The 10,000-nt window shown below is 43.1% G+C and overlaps 1 pseudogene; it reads right to left on the bottom strand.

Moving 5' to 3' along the window:
• Window positions 1-1,345: 1,345 nt before the first annotated feature.
• LOC142356635 (5.8S ribosomal RNA) lies at window positions 1,346-1,497 on the bottom strand (annotated as a pseudogene).
• Between the last annotated feature and the right edge of the window lie 8,503 nt (window positions 1,498-10,000).

The following is a 10,000-nucleotide window of genomic DNA, read 5'->3' as shown; positions in this document are numbered from 1 at the left end:
GCGTACTCGAAACAACATAATACTAGTCTTTGTAATTTAGTTTCATAATTTCAACTGTTCTCATGCAGAATTTTTGCTCATTCTTATCCCAAATTTTGACCTGGCTACTAGTTACACTCCTTGTACTTATTGCAAAATGACCACAAATTTCAACAGCTTTCACATGTTGCTGTTTCGGCTTTCGCTTACTACAGTCAACATAATACTCGTTGCAAAATAAGTGCTCGGCATCTGCAATTTTCCAAAGACGAAGTTTCGCCAGTTCAATTTTCGCTCGCCAATTATGGCTACTAATTCACACGGTACTGAGCTCAACAACATTAAATTTGTTCAGCAAGACTTTCACATGTTGATGTTTTGGCTTTCGCCTACTAGAAGCAACATAATACTCGTCTTGTTAGCTCATTCAATGAGAATAGCTTTTCCCGTTGAGAATTTTTGCCTTCAATTGGCGTTGTAGTGAGTTTGGCTACTCAGATCACCAAATACTTGTGACAATTCGAACCAGAAATGTTTTCAATTTTCACATGCTGATGTTTCGGATTCAACCTACTAGAAGCAGCATAATACATGTATTCAACAATTTCTGTATCAAATCCCAGTTTTCTCTGGTGCATCTTTGCCAAACTATTCCAAACTGCCTGAGTCTGAATACCAATTACAGGTACTAGTAAATGCACGTTACTAAGGACTATATAGTTCTAGGTTACTGTACACAACGACGTTCACATGTTGATGTTTCAGCTGCCGCTTACTAGAAACAACATAATACTTATCGTGCATACCTTTCCATAACTTGTCCTTTTCAGATGCATTAGTTTCCCTTTGTCTTGGCTTCTACAGTCAGACTGGCTACTAGTAACAGCACAGTACTAATCACATATCGTTCTACAGTTTGCAGACAACTTTCACATGTTGATGTTTCAGCTTTCGCCTACTAGAAACAACATAATACTCGCTGTATACATTTGTAGTTCTCTATGTAACTTTCATGTGAAGAAGTTTCGCCAGTCTTTTTGACTGTCTCAAATCTGAGTCATGCTTAGGCTACTAGTTGCTTCATAGTACTTATCGCCTCGAGATCATTGAACAAAACTTGATTTTCACATGTTGCTGTTTCAGCTTCCGCTTACTAGAAACAACATAATACTAGTCTCATTAAGTTCCGTCTCTTTGCAATTTTCTTATGAAGAAAATTCGCCATCACAATGACTCCAGCAGTTCTTGATCAAGGAATGCAATCATTGATCAGAATGCTATTATTTGAATCGGTTCTGCTTTAAGTGTTCCAATTTTATTGGAAGCACCAACAATAGAACATCAATGTGTTCAATCGAGAGTTATATAACCCTGAATCGGACGCAGTCAACAGCCGAAGCCGAGACCGCCTTTTGCGTTAGAGAGGTCGGTAAACAAATCTTGCGATTCATACCGAATTAACACATATAGCTGTGCTCCTCTTCGTAAAGCGAGCCAAGTGATCCCCTGTTGAAGGATGTATTTGGACCAATCTAGTAGCATTTGGTTTCCAACAAGCTCTCCCAAGTTAGCTTACTTATTGGGCTTTTCAACCAATTCGGTTGGCTACAAGCATCATCAAAGTACTAGCCACAGTTTGATCGCAAAATTCTACGACTTTCACATGTTGATGTTTCGGCTTGCGCTTAGCCTACTATAAGCAACATAATACTAGTCATATCATAGAGCGTGATCAGCTTGTGACGTTCTCATGATGAAGTTTCACCAACAGTGTCTCACTTCGAGCTTAAATCCAGCTACTAGTAACTACACAGTACTGACTGCAACGATAACTTTTATCTATACCTTTCACATGCTGCGCTTTCGGCCAGGGCCTACTAACGTCAACATAATACTCGATATAAACTTTTGTTCATGATGCAGCTTCCCCATGCAGAAGTTTCGCCTTCAAATGCTCTCTTGGCCATATGACGTAAGAAAAGGTTACTAGTAACATCACAGTACTAGCCACAGTTTGATTGCAAAATTCTACGACTTTCACATGTTGATGTTTCGGCTTGCGCTTAGCCTACTAGAAGCAACATAATACTAGTCATATCATAGAGCGTGATCAGCTTGTGACGTTCTCATGATGAAGTTTCACCAACAGTGTCTCATTTCGAGCTTAAATCCAGCTACTAGTAACTACACAGTACTGACTGCAACGCTAACTTTTATCTATACCTTTCACATGCTGCGCTTTCGGCCAGGGCCTACTAACGTCAACATAATACTCGATATAAACTTTTGTTCATGATGCAGCTTCCCCATGCAGAAGTTTCGCCTTCAAATGCTCTCTTGGCCATATGACGTAACACAAGGTTACTAGTAACATCACAGTACTAGCCACAATTTGATCGCAAAATTCTACGACTTTCACATGTTGATGTTTCGGCTTGCGCTTAGCCTACTAGAAGCAACATAATACTAGTCATATCATGGAGCGTGATCAGCTTGTGACGTTCTCATGATGAAGTTTCACCAACAGTGTCTCATTTCGAGCTTAAATCCAGCTACTAGTAACTACACAGTACTGACTGCAACGATAACTTTTATCTATACCTTTCACATGCTGCGCTTTCGGCCAGGGCCTACTAATGTCAACATAATACTCGATATAAACTTTTGTTCATGATGCAGCTTCCCCATGCAGAAGTTTCGCCTTCAAATGCTCTCTTGGCCATATGACGTAACACAAGGTTACTAGTAACATCACAGTACTAGCCACAATTTGATCGCAAAATTCTACGACTTTCACATGTTGATGTTTCGGCTTGCGCTTAGCCTACTAGAAGCAACATAATACTAGTCATATCATAGAGCTTGATCAGCTTGTGACATTCTCATGATGAAGTTTCACCAACAGTGTCTCATTTTGAGCTTAAATCCAGCTACTAGTAACTACACAGTACTGACTGCAACAATAACTTTTATCTATACCTTTCACATGCTGCGTTTTCGGCCAAGGCCTACTAACGTCAACATAATACTCGATATAAAATTTTGATCATGATGCAGCTTTCCCATGCAGAAGTTTCGCCTTCAAATGCTCTCTTGGCCATATGACGGAACACCAGGTTACTAGTAACATCACAGTACTAGCCACAGTTTGATTGCAAAATTCTACGACTTTCACATGTTGATGTTTCGGCTTGCGCTTAGCCTACTAGAAGCAACATAATACTAGTCATATCATAGATCGTGATCAGCTTGTGACGTTCTCATGATGAAGTTTCACCAATAGTGTTTCATTCGAATTGGTTCTGCTTTAAGCTCTCCAATTGTTTTGGATGAACCAGTTTTGCCCTTCGAAGCCACTTTTGTGAGCTTTTGTGGGTCTTTACCAAGAGGATATACCTCAAGGCCTCTTTCAATTCCTTTAAGTTCTTTCAACTCCTTTACAGTTTCTAGGTTCACATAGCTGCAAACCTTATTTCTAGTTTTAAGTCTGGCCAACTTGGGGAGAGTTGGTGCAGACCGTGACCAATTCTAGTAGGATGCCACAACAAGAATGTGATCAACTTAGCTTGTCGATGAACCTGCCCCACATTCAAACAACTCTATCGCCTTTTCCTCGTATAGTTATATGCGAGGGCCTCTCATAGAGAGCGCTGTTAGCAACCTTTTCCACATAGACGATAAAGTTGTGAGTGTTTTGCACATGGCTGTTGTCATCACCACGTGACGAGTCAACTCAGCTTGACTCTCTACACTCCGACAAGCTTTGCACATACGCCTTTAGTTCAGTATGTGTCTTTAATCTGACTCCGGTGCCTCAAGCCGGAAAAATTGTCAGATTATGATCATTATCGGTTAGTCATCCCGATGCAAGATCGTATCGTACTGTCTTTGTCTACCTCCAGATTCCGAAGAACAGGAGGAGACTCTCCCAGACCTACATATCTGGGAGAATGTTCAGAGGGCGAGAAGCTGTGGATTACTCTCCCCTAAGAACTGACTAAACTTTACCCTCGTCCAAGGTAAGTTTATTTTAGCTAGCCTTCTATGTAAAGGATCTGAGGCTAAGCTGTGTTTTTTCGAGCCTTTGGCTCGGAGCAAGTTCAGTGGGCGCCCCGAGTAGCTCAACTCTTTCCCACTGAACAGCGCAACGCTCTGTCACTCGCTGGGATTTTTGCGTGTCGGTTCTAACCACGCGACTTGTGGACCTTTTTAGGCCTTTCTCATTCACAAGTCTATAGCTGGGCTTCTATAACCCAGCTTCTGAGATCTAGATAGCTGCAGTTCTGCTAGGCTGCTTTTGCTAACTAGTCTCCCTTTAAGCAGTCCCTTGCCATGACTGCTGAACTATGTATCCACACAAGTAGTTTTTGAGCTCGATACATAATTCGAGATTGGTTGCCAAGCAATCTCTAGCGACAGAGCGTCATGCGCACTACAGACATGGCCTCTACCAGCAGCCATGCCCGAAGGAATCAATCACTGATCCTTCCGCAGGTTCCCCTACGGAAACCTTGTTACGACTTTTACTTCCTCTAGACAATTAAGCTCGATCCGCTTCATCCCGTTGCCGGAGACCGAAGTCCCAACAGTAGGAATTTGCAATTCTTGCTTAACTATCCAATCAGTAGTAGCGACGGGCGGTGTGTACAAAGGGCAGGGACGTAATCCCTATGAGTTGTTGACTCATAAGTACCAGGAATTCCTGGTTCACGTCTGCAAGTTACAACAGACGATCCCCTTGAAGCGCTGTACTTTTCTCTGATTGCCCAGTCCATTTCGGACCAAGGGCTGAGTACTCAATCTAAAAGTACACAGTGTAGCGCGCGTGCAGTCCAGAACATCTAAGGGCATCACAGACCTGTTATAGCCTCACTTCATCTGCGGTATTTAATTCCGCATAGTTCCTCTAAGAAGTGTTTGAATTCACATATAGTGAATTTCATTATTTAGATGGAGAAGATCTCGTTCGTTATCGGAATTAACCAGACAGATCACTCCACTAACTAAGAACGGCCATGCACCACCGCCCATATAATCATGAAAGATATTCAATCTGTCAATCCTTAAGATGTCTGGACCGGGTGAGTTTTCCCGTGTTGAGTCAAATTAAGCCGCAGGCTCCACTCCTGGTGGTGCCCTTCCGTCAATTCCTTTAAGTTTCGATTTTGCAACCATACTTCCCCCGGAACCAATAAACTTTGGTTTCCCGGTTAATCTCTTGCCAAGTCAAGATCGACTTTGACAAATTGTAGGTTGGTATAGTTTATGGTCAGAATTACGAGGGTATCTAATCCTCTTCAATACTCTGACTTTCGTTCTTGATTAATGAAAACATTCTTGGCAAATGCTTTCGCAGTAGTTTGTCTTGCCACGATCCAAGAATTTCACCTCTAACGTAGCAATACAAATGCCCCCGTCTGTTCCTTTCAATCATTACCGCACTCAGCCAACCGGCATCAATCGAGTAGCGGGTCATTCTCCATTATTCCATGCTTTATTATTCGATCCCAAAGGATGCTTTGAACACTCTAATTTTCTCAGGGTGAAAACACCGTTTCCACAGTTCGTCACATTTAAGTGCAAACTATTTCTTCGATGCGAAGGATGAGCGGAACGAGTCAACAGATTTAACTGAAGACCATGTTGCCGTTCTACTCAAACAGATCCAACTATGAGCTTTTTAAACGCAGCAACTATTGCATACGCTTGTAGAGGCTGGTATTACCGCGGCTGCTGGCACCAGACTTGCCCTCTACTCGTTCATCAATGGAGCTTTTAAGTCCATTCCATTCTGATTACAAACCATAAAGGTTCATATCATTATTTCTAGTCACTACCTCCTCGTGCGGAGAGTGGGTAATTTGCGTGCCTGCTGCCTTCCTTGGATGTGGTAGCCGTTTCTAAGGCTCCCTCTCCGGAATCGAACCCTGATTCCCCGTTACCCGTCACAACCATGGTAGTCCGTTACACTACCATCATAGGTTGATAGGTCAGAAATTCGGAAGTTCCGTCCCCAAGCCGAAGCTATCTGGGATCTTTCAGTTACTAGGACTCATCACGGGATGTGTCTGTACTTAGCAAATCACCCGGTGTAGTCTTGTAAAAGTCTCCGACAGTGTCGGACAATCAGCATGCATTAGCTGCAGGGTTACCGCAGTTATTCATTTAGCTTGCAAATCAACTAATAGATAGTAACTGATTTAATGAGCCATTCGCGGTTCCACTTTTTCAAGCTTCGCTTGCACATGCATGGCTTAGTCTTTCAGACAAGCATATGGCAACTGACAGGATCAATCAGTTTAATTGTACTTTGAACAATCTTTCGATTTGTTCGAATTTAGAAAGACATAGCCTTGCGGCCTCGTCAATCTTGCTTTGGGCTTTTTAAATCACGAAGAGTTTCAATGCATGCTTTGGCATGGCTACTAGTTACTACACAGTACTCTACACACTTAGAGTTACCCACGATTACACATTTCACATGCTGATGTTTCGGCTCGCGCGTACTAGAAACAGCATAATACTATGTGTACTGGTAGATAGCGCTCTGTGAGCATTTCCCATGAGCAGGTTTTGCCCTCCAAATCTCTGTTCTACTGTTACCAATACCGGCTAACAACTGTATCATACTAGGGAGAATTGACTCATGATTTAAAAACCAGATGTTCACATGTCGATGTTTCGGCTCTCGCCTACTAGAAACAACATAATACTAGTCTGTTAAAAATCTCAATCACGCCGCCTCTTCAGATACAGAAGTTTTACCTTTTATTGGTTAGAGAACAGCTTTCCAGCTGTCGACATGGTTACTAGTAACAACACCGTACTCAACACAAAAACTTTTCAACTTCACAACTTTCACATGCTGATGTTTCTGCTTTCGCATACTAGAAACAGCATAATACTTATTGTTTTGTCAAGTAATTTGTGTGTCTTTCCCATGTGAAGTTTCACCGGTCAACAATGTTTCCCTGACCAATTACGGCTACTAGTAGCTGTATAATACTAGGGAAAATGATTGAGGATTTAATATCAGATTTTCACATGTTGATGTTTCGGCTTTCGCCTACTAGAAACAACATAATACTAGTCTGCTAAGAAATCTCGCTCAAATTGCCTTTTCACATACAGAAGTTTCACCTTCTATTGGTTAGAGAACAGTTCTCAGCTGTCGACATGGTTACTAGTAACAACATCGTACTCAACACAAAAATTCTTCAACTTCACAACTTTCACATGCTGATGTTTCTGCTTTCGCGTACTAGAAACAGCATAATACTTATTGCTTTGTCAAGAAGTGTGTGTGTCTTTCCCATGCGAAAGTTTCACCGGTCAGCAATAATTGCCGTGTCCAATTAAGGTTACTCATAGCTGTATAATACTAGGGAAAATGATTGAGGATTTAATATCAGATTTTCACATGTTGATGTTTCGGCTTTCGCCTACTAGAAACAACATAATACTAGTCTGCTAATAAATCTCGCTCAAATTGCCTTTTCACATACAGAAGTTTCACCTCTTCTTGGTCACTGTACAGATGATGCTGTCTGTTCTTTATTTGGTTCTGCTTATTATAAGGAGGGGCATCACTCCTTCCTCCTTGGTTTGCATGCATTAAGCCTGCTTTGTGAAAAGCGTATCTTTCTAGCTTTTCTTCGCCTTACTCGAGTAGGACGATACAATCCAGACATTAGTCAGTCTTGGTGTAAAGTCACTGAGTATTATTCGGTTCTGCTTTATTCAGCAATATGCTGTATAATTGTTGTAATTTGCGAACATATTTGTTCTCAGTTCCGAACTACTAGCGACGACAGATTACCAGCGGTCATGAGCCATCAAGGTAGTTCTTTGGTGCATCAAGTAGAGAGGTGCCATCAAACAACACTTCCCTAATAATGCTACACACATAGAATTTGCTACAGTGCAGCTTTTTACTTTGCAAAATTTGCGCACAAATTTTGCATAGAATAAATGTTTTATCAAGATTTTTAGATCCCCTCCCTTGAGAGAACGTTACTCCTTTAAGTGAACACCCCGCGGCGTCCTGTTGTTATTGCTTATAACCATTTCGCAAGCCGGAGGCATAATGCACTACGCAAGCCGCTACTTTGGCACAGAGGCACCTAGTTTTACACCCGGGACTTCAGGTGGCCCAGTTTTACACCCAGTACAGCGGTGCCAGTTGGTAACCCGGTGGATCCTCGGAGACCAGACATGATCATAGATCAAACCCGATGTATGCTACTCCTGAACGTATAGTATCTCCACTGTGCAATGAAATTATCGTTCGTTTCGGGCCTTCCTATACGTTCAGCAGACAATCGCTAGGAATTCACCTCGTGACCCGTGGTGACCACACTGGATTTCAAGTTTATTGATTTGGACAGACCTGTCATTTATTTTGCTTTTCAGCTTCAGTTCTGCTCGATCTAGCTTGCCTAAGGCTTGATCTCGCTTTGCTCACCCCTGTAGGAGCCTCTACTAGTACCACTCGGAGTAATGGGGAATCCACCAGACCTAATCGATGAATGCCATCAAACAACAAACATCATACCCGGCTTCATCAGGCATATTTTATTACTTCCGAGAGGTACTTTAGTATCAGATCTTTCTCCATGCCTCTTATGAGGACCCGTCAGACCTTTCGGTTTATCGTTTAGCTTCAGTCCTGCTCGATCTAGCTTTCCCAAGGCTCGATCTAGCTCTATTCGCCCCACTAGAGGGCTCTCTAAGACCCCTCGGTCTTAGTGTTAGCTCCGGTACTGCTCGGTCGTGCTTGCTGAAGGCCCGACCCAGCTTTAGTTAGATTCTCGTACTTTCTCTTGGCCTCTCTAGGAGGACCAGACAGACCTCTCGGTCTATCGTTTAGCTTCAGTCCTGCTCGATCTAGCTTGCCCAAGGCTTGATCAAGCTCTATTCGCCCCGCTAGAGGGCTCTCTAAGACCCCTCGGTCTTAGTGTTATCTTCTGTAATGCCTAACCAAGCTTACTACAGGCCTTGGTCAGGTCTTTATCGGTCACCGATTAGTAACAGACCAATCATAGGGCCTTCCACCCTATCCGGGTTGAGGTCTTTAGTCCAGCCATATTTTGACAAGACACCTCTCCCTAATAATGCCCCACACATAGAATTACTGTCCATGCAGTATTTAACTTGTGTTTTTTTCTAAAATTTGATTTTCACTTTTTGGAGGTTCATTTGCTCCTCTGACACTCTTTCAGCTTCAATCTTACTCGATCTAGCTTTCCCAAGGCTCGATCTAGCTCTATTCGCCCCACTAGAGGGCTCTCTAAGACACTTCGGTCTTAGTGTTAGCTCCGGTCTTGCTCAATCGTGCTTGCTGAAGGCGCGATCAAGCTTTAGTTAGCTTCTCGTACTTCCTCTTGGCCTCTCTAGGAGGACCAGACAGACCTCTCGGTCTATCGTTTAGCTTCAGTCCTGCTCGATCTAGCTTTCCCAAGGCTCGATCTAGCTCTATTCGCCCTGCTAGAGGGCTCTCTAAGACCCCTCGGTCTTAGTGTTAGCTCCGGTACAGCTCGGTCGTGCTTGCTGAAGGCCCGATCAAGCTTTAGTTAGATTCTCGTACTTTCTCTTGGCCTCTCTAGGAGGACCAGACAGACCTCTCGGTCTATCGTTTAGCTTCAGTCCTGCTTGATCTAGCTTTCCCAAGGCTCGATCTAGCTCTATTCGCCCTGCTAGAGGGCTCTCTAAGACCCCTCGGTCTTAGTGTTAGCTCCGGTACAGCTCGGTCGTGCTTGCTGAAGGCCCGATCAAGCTTTAGTTAGCTTCTCGTACTTTCTCTTGGCCTCTCTAGGAGGACCAGACAGACCTCTCGGTCTATCGTTTAGCTTCAGTCCTGCTCGATCTAGCTTTCCCAAGGCTCGATCTAGATCTATTCGCCCTGCTAGAGGGCTCTCTAAGACCCCTCGGTCTTAGTGTTAGCTCCGGTACAGCTCGGTCGTGCTTGCTGAAGGCCTGATCAAGCTTTAGTTAGCTTCTCGTACTTTCTCTTGGCCTCTCT

The sequence above is a fragment of the Convolutriloba macropyga genome, unplaced genomic scaffold, assembly GCF_964194025.1.
Source record: "Convolutriloba macropyga unplaced genomic scaffold, txConMacr16.3 SCAFFOLD_1323, whole genome shotgun sequence".
NCBI lineage: Eukaryota > Metazoa > Xenacoelomorpha > Acoela > Convolutidae > Convolutriloba > Convolutriloba macropyga.
Note: the sequence above shows the minus strand (reverse complement) of the source record. Positions and strands in the feature narration are given on the sequence as shown.